The 14,626-nt window shown below is 51.3% G+C and overlaps 1 long non-coding RNA gene across 1 annotated transcript in view; it reads left to right on the top strand.

Moving 5' to 3' along the window:
• Window positions 1-14,626, top strand: part of LOC111815717 — a 58,442-nt gene that overhangs the window by 1,323 nt on the left and 42,493 nt on the right. Inside the window, exons 2-3 of the long non-coding RNA XR_002820369.1 lie at window positions 6,093-6,198; window positions 7,311-7,454. This is a non-coding gene — a long non-coding RNA (uncharacterized LOC111815717). The remainder of the gene's footprint in view (window positions 1-6,092; window positions 6,199-7,310; window positions 7,455-14,626) is intronic.

Here is a 14,626-nt window from a genome sequence, read left to right as displayed (position 1 = left end):
CCCGCTGGGGCTGGGGGCCTGGTTGGAGCGCAGGCGCCTAGAGGCGGTTTGGGGTGCCCGCTTGGACCAAATGCATCGATCTCAAGTGTACATCCTGATAAGTGTGCATCCCCCTGTGGTTCACACACAGCCGCCCCTGTTGGTTCACACTTGTACTCTTGGCACTCCCGAAGGTCGAGGCAGAAGGGTTCCAAGTTCTAATCCAGCCTGCAATTTAATAATTTAGCGAGACCTTGACTCAAAAATTATAGATTAAAAAAGTGTTAGGAATATAGCTCAGTGCAAAAGGCCTGTGTTCAGTTCCCAGTACTGGGGAAAAGTGTGTGTGTGTGTGTGTACCAGCAATTTGATGTGACTAAAAAAAAAAAAAAAAAAACTAGGGTGAATGTTAAGATTTTATTTATTTATTTATGAAGCACTGGCGATTGAACTCAGGACCTTGCACTTGCCAAGCAAGCACTTATTCCACCGAGCCATCTCACCAGCCCCAAAGTTTTAAAATTTATTACAGTAGTCAGGTGTTTTGGTACATGCTTGTATTCCCAGCACTCAGGAGACTGAGGAGAGAGGATTGCCAAGGGCTCGAGGCCAGCCTGGGCTACTTAGTGAGACCTTGTTCCAACCCCAGCCCCAAAATTTTACAATAAATTATACATTGCCATTAACCTTCCCCAAAATACAGTCTCTCACTTTGAACATACTTGTTCCAGCCACTTTCTGAAGCAGTTCTGGAAGTCCTCTTTCCTGAGTATTTGTATTTGTGCTATCCTAGTTACCTCTATGGCTTGAATCAATCCAAAACTTTTACCTTTCATGGTCATTTTAACTCCTCCCCTGCCAACCAGGGATTGAACTCAGGCCCTTGCGCTTGCCAGGGAAGCACTTATTCTACTGAGCCATCTCCCTGGCCCCTCATTTTAACTTTGGGGAAGAGCTGGAAGTTACAGGGCACCAGATCCAGTGAATAAGGTGGGAGGGACGCATTCTAATGTTTTTATTTTACAGGAATTGCCATTAGCATCTTTAATCAATTCAGGCTGTCCAGGCAGCCACACAATAAACCCCAAAACAAGACCTAACAGTGAGATGGTGATTTTATTTTTTTAAAATTTTTTTATTTATTATTTATTTATTTTGTGTGTGTGTGTGTGTGTGTGTGTGTGTGGCCAGCTCAGCCCACCAGGGGGTGGGGCTGGCTGGCATGTGGTGCTGGGGGATTGAACCGTGGTCCCTGTGCTTTGCTTAGCTTAGCTTGTTCTAAGTAGATGCTTTAGACCACTGAGCCATCTCACCAGCCCCGAGATGGTGATTTTATAGACATCTCTTTTGTGAACATGTGTGGTGTCTTTGGGTACTTAGCTGTGGAGGTGCCAGGGCGGGAAGGTATGTAGTAGTTTTAAGAGATAACTGCCAGCCTCCTTTTTTTTTTTTTTTTTTGCCTGGGGAACCAGGGATTGAACTCAGGCCCTGTGCCTGCCAGGGAAGCACTTATTCTACTGAGCCATCTCCCTGGCCCCCCAGCATCCTTTCTAAAACAGCTCTATGCGCTGCAGCTTGTGCCCGTAAAGGAGGTGCAGGTGCATTCCCATTCTGTGTCCTGTCAGCTCTGGGTGTTGTCCATCTTGTCAGATTTTAGCTGTTCTGGTGGGTGTGAGGTGGTGCCTCACCATGGCTTTTGGGTGGGTGGTTTTAACGCTTGGGTGCACTGATCCTTGGAGTGAGCTCCTCACCTGGCAGGTCCAGCAGGGAAAGTGGCCTCCCTGAGGCCCACAGCTGCTTGGCAGAGGTGAAGGGAGGACAGAGGCTTCTGAACCGTGCAGCATGCGCTCTCTCCCCAGTGTCTGCCGCTCCTTTGGCTGACAGCCCTTAGGCCTGTGTGTGTGAAGAGCCTGGGGCCAGCTCTGGCCAGGAACACTCAGGATGTACCTGGAGGGGGCTATGGAAGAAGCCCTTACCACCCAAGTAGCAGCATTCATGGGGACTGGATCCAGGGAAGGCGCCCAGCCTGTGTGTGTTTGTGTGTGTGTGCTGCACACTTGTGTGCATAGGGATAAGGGCAGCGGACTGTGGCTAGCCAGCCTTGACACTCTCCATAAAGAGAGCCTTGGAAATTTTCTTTTTGCCTTTGGGCAGTACTAGAGATTGAACCCAGGGCTGTTGTACTGAGGTACATTCCTAGCCCCATTCAGCCCTTTAAAATTGTTTATTTCAAGACAGGGTTTTACTAAGTGATTACATTACTTGGGTTGGGCTTGAAATCAACATCTTCCTGCCTCAGCCTCTCAGTGTCCCAGCGTGCTGGGATGACAGGTGTGTGCCACCAGACGTGGCTCCTTGGGGATTTTCTGATTGAACCCAGAGGGATTCCAGGAGATGAAAATAAGGATTCCTGAGGCTTCTAATGTCCTTTTTTCTCTACACAGTTTCCTAAGCGTGGTTTTTTAGACCTTCAGAATCAGCCTGACCTGACTGTATAGCTGTGTGTTTGGCTGCCTTCATCTATGTGTCGCCAGCCAGTAAGAGTCCACTCCTGTCCGTCATTTTTTTCCTCTGCCCTCTTCATCTCTATTGACACAGCCACTAAGATCGTACTTGCTAAAACTGGTCACACCAGCACGTATAGCCCAACCCATACACTCTTCCTGCAACTACACTGAACCCTTGAGAACATCAGTCTGTGTTTCCTGCTATCAAATCTGGGCCAGGGCTTTGTAACTGCTCTGAGCAATGGAATGGCAGAAGTGATGACATTTGATGCCAAGTCACAGAGAACATATAGCTTCCACTAGCCCTCTAGCTTTTGGGATCCTTATTCCGGGAACCACACTAAGGGAGAGCCCCACATGGAGAAGCAAGGCCCCCACTTGTAGCCAGTCCCAGCCACGAGTGGTGCCGAATGAACCCCAACTCACGGTGACTCCGAGCTTCCCTGCTTCCAGCTCAGACCAAGGCCACAGAGTGCAGAGACGGCCCTTCCTGTGTACCAGCAGTAGGACCGTTCGTTATGAGGCTGTCATGGCCAGGATGCACAAAATGATTCTTTTATCCTCTTAGTGTTAATTCCTGTGCCCCTCACCCACTCCCAGTTTGAAGCTTGGCCGAGCTCCTTCTGGTTCCTCTTGCCATCATATCCCCCTGGGAGCACTGGGTCACCTGCCCCTGCACCAAGCCGGAAGCTACTCCCTTGTGCCCCAGGCACCTGCCCACCCTTTTCCACCAGCTACCTTGCCCACTACCTTTATCCTTCTATACTTGCCTCCCCCGTGAAAAGTTCGGCTTGAGAGCCGGTCCAGTCAGTGTTTACTTTCTGGGTTCCTAAGGATCTGGGCAAACACTACTGCCCAGTGCACAGAGCAGGAAGTGACGTGCCTGCACCCCATAGGAATCGTGTCTCTGACGATCAGCTCAGCACCCACACTCTGTGGGAAGGTCATTGGTTGGCTGTGGGTCCTTCTGGGAATGACAAATCCTTCTCCTTTCCTCTGGGAAGCACCCTCATACTCTAGGCTGATCAGATTCCTCCTCTCAAGATGTTAGAAGTCTGAGGCGGGCACAAGCCAGAGCTGCTGGGGTGGACGACTTTACAGGGCATGCTCTGGAGAGGCGACTCCTTTATTGCAGCTGCAGAGTCCCCCGGAACCACTATGGTCCTGGACTTTCCCTCTTCCTGAAATTTCATAAATTCATTATTGTCATCTGGCAAGATCAATTTTTATGACTTGTCCTGTGGAGTCAGTTAGTATATTATTTTGTTATCTTCTAGCCTTCCTCTAGTGCTCTCTTTATTGAGTTAGAAAAAGGGACTCCCTCTCTGGGGTGATAAAATAGCAAAAGCTGCCCTGCAGACATAGCCCCCTCACCAGGGTGACAGTTTGGCCGGTGCAATGTGGGGCTGGGTTGCAGGTCCCCTTTCACTCCTGTTCCTGACCAGGGTCCTTCGTGTAGTGCAGATTGGGGAACCCTCCATGACAGCCCCGCCTGCCTACGACTTGTCCCCTTGCTGGTCTCCTCTCCATCCAGGGCCATCAGAACGCAAGACTTGTTCCAGACACAATCTAATGGCAATGCAGGTCTGTCACTCAAGCCCCACTCATGATTGTGGTGCTCATGTCAACGACAGGATTTTTAGTCTCTGTGGGTAGAAATCTGTTCAGTCAAACTTCAAAGGAAATGTAGGAAAACTCCACGGCTTAGCCTCAGGAGCTGCAGCTTCTAGTGAGTAATCCGAGATGTTAGAGGACACCTTCCTCCAAATGATCCAGTAGACATTCTTCCTTTTGGCAATGCTGAGGACTGAACCCAGAGCCTCTCACAAGTGAGGCAAGTGCTGCGCCAGACACGTGCCTGGCCAGGGTAGACATTCTTGAAATAGCCGAGGGGACTTCTGCTGTGGAGATAAAGCTAGGGCAAAGGTGCAGGCATGGGCCCAGGAGCTAGCTGATAAGGACAGGGCTGCAGGCCTCAGTGTAGGAAACCACCGTCAAGGTGCAGCTGGCCCCAGGGAAGATTCCCAGGAGGAAAAGAGGCCACAGCAAAGGCAGGCAGCCTCTGCACTCAAGAAGGCCTTGAGGTCAGTGACTTCCACAACTTTTCTGAGAAAGCAGAGAGGAGCAGGTCACATTGGACCACCTGTGTCTGCAGTCACAGGAGGCAGGTGAGGAAGTGGGCGTGGCTCAGGGGTGGAGCTCCTGCCTGGCAACTGTAGCCCTGGCTTCTATCACCAGCAATAAAGAAGGAGGTGGAGCTAAGGAAGAGAAGGGAGAGGATGGAGAGATGGAAGAGGAAGGGAGAGGAAGGAGGAAGAAGAGGAGGATGAAAAGGAGAAGACAGGAGAGGGGCAAAGGAGAAAAGGAGAAAAAGGGAGAGGAGGAGGAATAAGAGGAGGAGAAAGGCAGGAGGCAGTGTAGATTAATTTGGAACTGGAATGCCAACATCCAGATCTCGATGCTGTCACCTTTTGGCTGAGGGACCTGGGGGTATCACTTAGCTTCTTACATGTCTTAAACCTGAACACGATCTATGACCCTGCTTGGGTCAAGAATTGAGGTTGCCTGTTGGAACCTTGGTGGGGACTTGGCTGTGCCAGCCATGGCAGCCAAGGTGACACCATGTGGCTTCCCAGATCAGGTCAGAAAGACCCACACAGCCTTTGATGGTTCCCTTTGGGACCCGCAGGCTGGGTACCTGCCGCCTGGACAGGAATCCTCTTTCTCTGAGGCAGTGTGGTATAGAGGAAGCGCATGCAGTTCCACAAAGTGGGAGACACCCCAGCAGCCCTAGCAGGCAGCCCCAGACGTGAGTGCCCTCCTCAGCAGGACCAGACACAGGGGCCAGATGGGTGAGGAAGCACTGGGGCTGACTACAGCCCCCTGAGGGCCACAAACTGATGAGAGGACCGATGGGAGTTCTGGGGGGAGCTGTTAGTCCCGGCCAACTCCAAGATGCATAGGCTAAATTAATGACAGTTATGGTTTAAAAAAATATATATATTTATTTATTTATTTATTTAGTTTTGAGACAGGGTCTTGCTATGCAGTTCAGGCTGGCCTAGAGCTCATGGTGATTTTCTGCCTCAGCCTTCTGGGTGCTGGTTACAGGCCTTGGCCATCTCGCCCAGCTACTGCATTGTTTTGGGCTGGTTTGCTATGACACATTAGACAGCTGGTGCAGACATTCTTGTTCTCTGGAAGTAGACTGTCATAACAAACCTAATCACAGTTGTGAGTCTGGGAGGTGGGCAGAAATCCTAAAGCCTTCGAAGCCTGCTGGCCTGTGAGGAAGCTGCTCTTGAGGGCTTAAAGGCAAGTGAAGAAAATATTGTTGGAATCAGGGGAAAGAGGATCTCTTTACGAGTGAAGGAAGTTTAGTAACACTGTCCCTTGAAGTGATGACACCAGAATAGTACTTCATTATTTAATGGTTTGGGCTAAAGAGAATTTTAAGCAGGCTTTGGAAGCATCAACTGGATTACTGCATATGATAAGGAGAGAGAAAGATGGATTAAAGAGAAAACTTTACAGCAAAATTTATAGAAAGCAGAAACGAGTCAAGGATTTGCTGGGTTTGAAAATAAATCTGTTTGTTACTCATAGGCTCCACACATGGGGAAAAAAGGCATCAGGACAAAGCCAAAACTCAGCATGAAATGATTAGAGCTTTGTCAGGACCTCAAAAAGAGTATTTCATGAAGTCATTCAGGTAGGCAAAGGCCCTCTAAGTTGTTCATGAGCGTGAGTCACAGACTGTCTTTGTTAGATATTAAGGACTTCTAAGAACTATAAGGGAAATGTCTGTCCTTCAGCAGCCTCACAAGGACATGGGGTACAGATAGGCTCATGTAGATGGAACTTTTTTTTTTTTTTTTGAGATACTGTATAGTTCAGATCAGCCTTGAACTCACTATGTAGTCCAGGCTATCCTTGAACTCACAGTGATCCTCCTGCCTTAGCCTCCCAAGAGTTGGATTCCAGGCAGGCACTATAATACTTGGCTAGTGAGGAAACTTTTGACTAATGGAATGAATTCCAATGGCATCCATAGGAAAATACAGCAATATGTTAAGTAGAATTATATGGCCCAAAGCACCACCAGCTTGGACTAATAGGAATGGACTAGATCAAAGAAGGCCTCTGGACACCCAAGTTCTGTTGGAAGAAGCAAGTGCAAAAGTCTACTTGGCTTTGATACTGGCCATATGTTATAGAAAAGGAAGGATGATTCAGAAGGGGGAATTAGAAGCCCAGAGCATGCAGAGGTTTGTGGAGCCATACAATGGAGGCGCATGTGCCTACCGCTGGAAGCATGACAATATGTCCCCGCTCTAAGTAGGCACCATCTGCAGGTCGCCCTTTCCCCAGCCTCTTCCTCTTGCTGGACTCCGTGCTGCACCCTTAACTGGGAAGTAGCTATGCAGAAGGCCCTAGCCACTGCCTGAGCTGACCGCACTGCCCACTTGGCCGAGGCTGAGTGCCAGCGTACTCTGTTCCTCAGATGGCAGAATGGCTCAGATGCCCCTGGGTGCTGGTGAGTGGGCAGCATTCTCATTTCAACCCCCTTAGACCCAGGGCGGAATCAGTGACAGAAGCTCATCCTCAGCATGCCAGGTCTGGAGGGACAGCAGAATGGGTGGGCACCAAGGGTGTCTGGGCTGGGCTGACCTCAAGGGCTGGAGCTGCCCACAGCTCCGCTGTTCAGGTCGAGGAGCCACAGGCCCCTCGGGGTTTTCATTTTCTGTCCTGCAGCTGTTGGTTCATCTCAACAGGAAACAGCAGGCTCCGCATTCCAGAGGTTTTAGTCATTTTTTCTTTCAGAGCTCTGGGGCTGGGATTAGAACGTTCTTCTAACCACACTGTCCTCGGCTGGACTCCCAAGAGGAAGTGGCTGGGTCCCTGGGGGAAAGGACACAGGCCTCCATTCAAGGCCGGACCACAGAAAGAGCAAGGCCAGCTCGAGCAGTATGTGAGCCTAAAGAGGGGTGGGTGTGGCCCAGGGCCAGAGATGAGGCACGGGGTGGAGGATCCTGCCTGCCCCAGCTCTGGGCTGAGGGGACCTGTGTGTGTGTGTGTGTGTGTGTGTGTGTGTGTGTGCCTATGCACGTGTGTGCATGTGTACATGGGTGTGCATGTGTGGTGGGGACAGAACAGGGTCACAGAACTGCATCCCAATGGACCACACCCCTTGCCTTGGCGCTGCTTGCTGCTCTGGGAATCAGGCACTGAGACGGCAGGAGGTGACAGACACTCAGGTCTGGGGCAGGGAGTGGAGAACTTTCACGAGTGGAACCACCCATATTTGAGCTAGAGAAAACCCAGAAGAGGTTTGAAGGATTTTTTTTTTTTTTTTTCGACTCAGGGCAGGTCTGGTAAGGCATGAGGATCTGGGGCTCGCCACAGTATCCTGAGCCTGACTGCCTTTGCTTAAGCAGGCACTTAAACAACTGAGCTAATGGGCAGGCCACCCCCCAGCAGAGGTTTGATAGAGGGTCTTGCTGCATGCCTGGTACCTGGCTGAGCATTGGGAGTACAGAGCAAATGGGACAGACTCCATCCCAGCTGTCACCTGAGGACCTGGGAGCTGTGACCCAGCAGGTGCTGCAGGGGCCAATGGGCAGAGTATAGGTGTGCAGGAAGGGGGTAGAGGAGAGTACAGGCTCCTGCCAGTAGGTGTGCAGGGAAGGAAGGCCAAGGCCCAGGCAGGAACCTCTGGGAGGGGCGGAGTGACAGCAGACGGAGCTGCCATCTCAGGCCTGAAGAGCTCCAGAGGCCTGGGAGAAAGGAGGCAGGAGGACGGGGCAGAGGGGCAGCGGTCGGAGGAGTTCACCCAGCAATGTACCCCATGTCGCTGAGCTTCTGGGACACAAAGAAGAAAGTCTACAGTGAGAGTCCGAATTTAGAGATGACAAAGTGCTTCTGCTCCTTGTAAGGTGGGCAGAGTTCTGACTATAGGCCCTCGAGAGCTCCCATCTCCATCCCAGAGTGGGGGACCAATGTCAAACCTATGATTCTGTAACACTGTATGGCAAAGGGAGTTGAAACATAGGTGAGGGGCCAGGGAGATAGCTCAATAGAATAAGCGCTTGCCTGGCAAGCGCAAGAGCCTGAGTTCACTCTCCAGTTCTGCAAAAGGAAAAAAAAAAGAAGAAAACATAGGTGAAATTGTGATAGCCAGACATGGTGGTGCATGCCTGTAATCCCAGCTATGCCAGAGGCAGAGGCAGGAGGATGACAAGCTCCAGGACTCTGCAGAGAGAGCCCATGAGCTCACTGAAAGGAGGTGGTCTGGTAGGTGGGCTGAACCTATTTCATGAGCAGAGTTTTCTCAGTGGCAGGACAGAAAGACTTTGACTTGAAGCATGAGGGCAATTTCAGTTTACCTTTGATAGCTCAGAGATGGAGGGCACCGTGTGGAGAGACCTGAGGGTGGGCAGCTTCTAGGAGTTGACGGAGATGCCCGGCTGAGAGCCAGTGGGAAGGCACAGGCTTCAGGCCTACAGCCACAGGAGCAGATTCTGTTGCAACCTGGACGCTCAGGGGAGCAGGTTCTCCACCAGTGAGCTCACGCCTTGATTCGGGGCCTGTGACGTCCAGGTGGGGAATCTAGCTAAGCCCACCTGTACTTCTGACCAGCAGAGCTGTGACATAATAAACAGCTGTTGTTTTAAGCTGCTGTTTTAACTTTATGGCAATTTGCTCTGCAGCAGCAGAAAGCGATTACACTCTCACTATTGCACTGCACCCCAAGAAGCGCAGCGGTGCCTCTCACTGTGCCACTGAGGCAGTGGGCGTGGGCTTCATAGTCTGCAGAGGGGGGCTCAGGCCTGGGGCCCTGCTGGTTCCAGGCTCTTTGCATTGCTAGCACTGCTCCCCCTCCACCAGCCCTGAACGAGCGCACCGCAGACACTTCGTTGGCCAAGGGTGTCTCATCCCTTACCCAGGGTGAGGCCTGCGTCTTGTTCCTTTACCTGAGAACCAAGCCCGCTGCTCCCAGCCACAGCCTGCAGGGTGTAAAGGAAAGAGCTGTGCTCTGGGCCGTGACCTCAGCCTCTCCCTCCCATTTGGATGACAAATCTGGATTCTGTGAAGGCAAGAGACAGGAACTGGGGTCCAGGGCAGTGACGTTCAGCCCCTCCCCCGCCCCACAAAAGCTGCTCTTGTCGGATGGGGATGTTTAAAATGGTTCACTTGCTTCCTTAACAATTCACCAGCCCCTAGTCAGGGCCTCCTGGGAGCCCAGAATAGTCTGCGAGGAGGAAGGTCTCTGTGTGTTTCTACTTCCCTGATTAAACAGCCCTAAGGAAGTTTTCTTGTTTCCACATAAGGCTTTAGTCCAGGTGTCTCACCCCAGCCCCCTCCAGGACAGTGCACCAGAAAGCCCAAGGGTTTTGTGTTTGCCAGACCTGGGACTCAGGTGCTGGGGATCTAGCTCAGTGGCATAAGCGCCTGCTTGGCAGAGCTGTGACTCAGCTCTGTCACTTACCACTGAGTGGAGGGACAGATGACCATCTGGAACTTGTTTCCCCAAAGATACATGAGCCAACAGGTAGGGTACCTACTTGGAAGGCAAGAAGGAAGCTGCCCATACTGCTGTCCTTACCTGTCTGGCTTACTACAAGTCCTTCCTTGGAAGTATTTGCTTGACAAGCAGAAAGCCTCACACTCATGACAGGCAGGCCCGTCAGCCTCAGCTCTGCCAGCAGTTTGCTTTGTGTCATTCCCATCCCGCGCCACTTCCTCAGTCTCTATCCAGTTCCTTGTTTTACACCCTTCCTGGCTAAAGCCCAGGACCCTGGGGCAAAGCATGGGGAAAAGACCCTAGAAGACACTTGTTTGTGAGAGGATCACCCTGGGGGTGAGGGGACATCCAGGGTGCTCGGGCAGACAAGCTAATGAGGGCAAAAGAGTGTTGTCCAGGTCTCTAGACATCTGTCTCCAAGGCTCCTGAACCCTGCTATGCAGGCCTTGATCCTGGCTGAGTTTCTTTTGGAACCTTTTTATGAGGGGTGAGCTGTCACCAGGAATCGAACTCAGGACCTTGCTCTTGGCAGGCAGGTTCTGTGCCACTGAGCTATATCCCTGGCCCTGTGGGCTTCTCTTGACTGTTGGAAGCTTTGGAGGATGCTCTCTGATGTAGCTTTTGTGTCAAGGACTCTGGAGGAAGATCTACTCGCGGTGCACTTCTCAGAGTTCTCAAGGTGAAGCTTGAGCCAGGCCTAAGGACAGAGCTGGTGCTGTGTGCAGGCAGGTCACATGGCAGTCGTCCTGATGGTTGGGTCAAGAGGAGCTTTGGGGTCTGGGACCAGGATGGGTAGCCCCTTTCAAGAAGGGAGGGGCTGTGTGCAGCTGTGTTTGCTCTGCTGTCACCTGTGAGGAGGAGGGAGAGACCCTGGAGGGGAGGGCAGGGAGCATAATTGTGAGGTGCAAAGCTAGTTGCCCAGGGGTCCCTCCAGGCAGAGGCCGAGTGAGGTGCAGATGGGTGTCCTCTGTGTCACAGGCCCTTGAGGCCCAGGCAGACTCCCTTCGTAGCTGAGCCAAGCGTGAAACAGACAGCCTCTCTCTGCCTCTCTGTCCCCTCCCCCATGCTGCCCGAGTCTGGCTTCCATCACCCATTAATCGTTGACGCTTCCCCCAGCCTGCATCCCGCTATGCAAGAGGGCTGCATAGACAGCCAGCCAGATGGTCTCTTACTTGGGGAAACTCTGGGTCACATTGGGGATGTTCCCTATTCCAGGGCAGCCTCCCAGGCTTGGTAGAGGTCACTCCTCCTCCAGTCCAGCCATTAGCCGTCCTGTTCCCCAGGAAGGAAATGGGTTGGAGGGCTGAGGAATGCTAATGAGGCTTCTCCAGCTGGCAGGCTGGCTAGCCGGTGAGAACTGGCACCTCCATTCCCACTAGGGTTGGTGCCAACCCTGTCCGGCCTGGCCCGCTGGATACCCACCTGCTTCTGTGGGAACCCTGCTCTCGGGCTGCCTGGCAAAGCCCCTTTAGGATTCCCAGGCTCCAGGATTTCCTGTCGGCTCCCACCTCCACGCTCCCCCTCTTCTCCCTATTGTGACTTCTTGCTGGAGACAGGGCCATCATTCCCTGTTAGTTTTGGGGTACACCTCTTGGGGGCCTCACTGTCCGACTGTGAAATGGAATGATAATTTCACTTCTACTCCATTTCTTAGAGTTACCCTCTGCTTAGAGTAACTACTGTTCATTGGGTGTCTAGTATGATGCGCAGTTTCTTGGAAAAAAGTGTAAGGTGCCTTGGGAAGGGTGTCCAGCGTCATTGGGACTGATGTCACCATTTAGGAGCATAGCATCACTGAATTTGATGGCCAGATTTGCCTTCTGGGTTCTTTGCCCTTTTGTATATTCTATATTCTTCTATCTGCAGGGCACCAGACTCTCCCTGTTGATCTGGATTTCTTTTGCCTTCCAATAGGATTTGTTTATGTATTTATTTAGGTAGCATTGGAGACTGAACCCAGCACTTTTTTTTTTTTTTTTTTTTTTTTGTTTAATACAGAGTCTACAGGGTCTCACTAGTAGCGATTCTCCTGTTTTTAGCCTCCCAAGCACTGGGATCACAGGCATGTGCCACCAAGCCCATACTCGACTGCCAGCTCATCATGCCCTGGGGGGTGGGGCCAGCACGGCATGCCAGGGGTCGAACCCTCGCCATTGTGCTCTGCCTAAGCAGGAGCTTTAGTCCACTGAGCTGTCTGACCAGCCCTATGAACCCATCACTTTTGAGTGAGCTACGTCCCCACCCCCTTTTACAAATTTTTAAATTCTTTTTTTTTTTTTTTTTTTTGCAGAACCAGGGATTGAACTCAGACCCTTGGAATAATGGTTTTTTTTTTTTTTTTTTTTTTTTTTTTTTGTTCCTCGAATGCCTTCAGGGCACTTTTGGCCAGCGGGAGAGTTGTGAGGTTCGATCTCCAGCAACCTGAGGCTGACAGCTTTGTGGAAGCAGCCACTTAAAGGACTGAGCTAGGGCCAGGCCCCCATGGAATAATGTTTTTTTTTTTTTTTTTTTTGTTGAACTCAGACCCTTGCGCTTGCTAGGGAAGCACTTATTCCACTGAGCCATCTCCCCGGCCCAAATTTTTAAATTCTGAGATAGGCTCTTGCTAAGTTGCTCAAGCTATGCTTAAACTTTCAGTCTTCCTGTCCAGCCTTTCCGAGTGCTGTGTTACAGGCATTCACCACCACCTTCAGCTGGACTTGTCTTTTTTTTTTTTTTTATGGAATAAGGAATTTTTTTCTTTTTTTTTTCTCCAAATGCCCTCAGGGCTTGTTTGGCTGGCTGGAGAGTTGTGGGGATCAAAGGAACTAGAGCCACCTGAGGCTGACAGCTTGGTGGAAGCAGCCACTTAAAGAACTGAGCTAGGGCCAGGCCCCCTGGACTTGTCTTTGAGTAAAGCAAAGTAGGGAAAGTGATGCTCATGAGCTGCTAATTGTGGGATGACAGGTGCTGCTGGAGTTGAGTGGGAGACATTCTAGGCTCGCAGTTTGCCTCGTATGGAGGGGACACTCCAACCAGTGCGCTAAAATGTTCCCCCTCTGGGCCCTGGACTCAGCCGTGGGAGCTGGGTGCAGAGCAGCCACTATGGCACGGGAAGGGAAGCAGGTAGTGGCAAGTGAGTGGGCTACTTTTGGAGGATGGCAGATTTGGGCTTAACCCCAGTTGCACTACTTTACCTGCAGGGTGGGTGACCTTGTTCTCTGTTCCTTCATCCATAAGATAGGGAGTATATTGGTACTGCCTGCCTGGTAGGCACTGAGGAATAAGTGATATAAGTGGCTAACGTGCCTGGCCAGAGAAGGTGCCCCAGATGTGGGGGTTGTCAGTGTTGGGGAGCCGGTAGGTCACTGGTTCCCTTGGCCCACTGTCCATTTGGAGCCCTGCTGAGGCCCGCTGAGGCCTGCAGGCAGCACAGCATAAGTCGGGAGTGGTGGTCACAGCAGAGTGGAGTCAGTCTGAAAACCTGAAAATGCTACCAGGGTGGTCTTTCCTTCTTGGCCTGGCATTCTGTTTCCCCAGAGCTGTGTCCCCAGAACGCAGGAGCCCCCCCACCCCCAGCCCTTGCTACACCCCAGCACTTCCTTAGCACGGGTCTCAGCCCTCACAGCTTCCGGTCAGCTCTTCTGCCCTGGTGGGTAGGAGCAGCTTCATAGAGGAGCAGAAGACAACACGGATTCCCAGATGATTCACACTGGCGCCTGGATGCCGTGTGGCAGCCAGCTCCCGGCCATTGCCACGCAAAGCAAAACAGCGAGGTCTCCTGCAGGCATGGAGCCCCCAGAGAGCAAAGCCTGCCAGACCAGAATTCTGCAGACGCAGGACTCCTTCCCACAAAGCAGCACACACATCTGCATATCATTGCGGAGTGGTTTGCATTCATTTGCATCCAAGTCTACAACCACCCCCCATTTTTACCTCCATTAAAACGAAGTATTGTTGTATCGAACTCTCCAATCCCAATTCCCTCCTTTTCCAGTGTGTCTGCCTGGTGGGCTCTCAGAGAAGTGCAGGATGTGGAAAATAATCACTCCACCCACCTATGGTGCTCACAGCTCAGCTAGGGAAGCAAAACTCACCGGTGGGACCTAGGGACAGGGACTGCACAAGTGCATGCAGAGCTGGGCAGGACTCTGGACTGTGTCACATGGTGCGGGAGTAGGGGGAGCAGGAATGGAATAGGAGTGGGAGCTAGAATCAGGCAGGAGCTCTGGAGCAAGCTAAAGGGCACAGACTCTTTTAGAATATTTTGCTGAGTTTACACACCTATAATATTCAATAATGGAACTTAGAAAAAACGGGGTATGCCTATGAATGTCCATTTTGTATCTGTGTATTCAAAGTGGTTGGGATAGGGGCTGGTGAGATGGCTCAGTGGTCTAAAGCACCTACTTAGAACAAGCTTAGCAAAGCACAGGGACTGCGGTTCAATCCCCCAGCACCACATGCCAGCCAGCCCTGCCCCCTGGTGGGCTGAGCTGGCCACACACACACACACACACACACACAAATAAATAAAATAATAAAAAAAAAAAAAACAAAGTGGTTGGGATAGATATATAGTTGCATTCTCTTAATGAATAGAATGATTTGTTCTAATGGTGTTTGTAAATAGGAT

This window comes from Octodon degus, unplaced genomic scaffold (assembly GCF_000260255.1).
Source record: "Octodon degus isolate 3935 unplaced genomic scaffold, OctDeg1.0 scaffold00020, whole genome shotgun sequence".
Classification (NCBI taxonomy): domain Eukaryota; kingdom Metazoa; phylum Chordata; class Mammalia; order Rodentia; family Octodontidae; genus Octodon; species Octodon degus.
The sequence above is the reverse complement of the archived record's forward strand: the minus strand, read 5'-3'. Positions and strand labels throughout refer to the sequence as shown.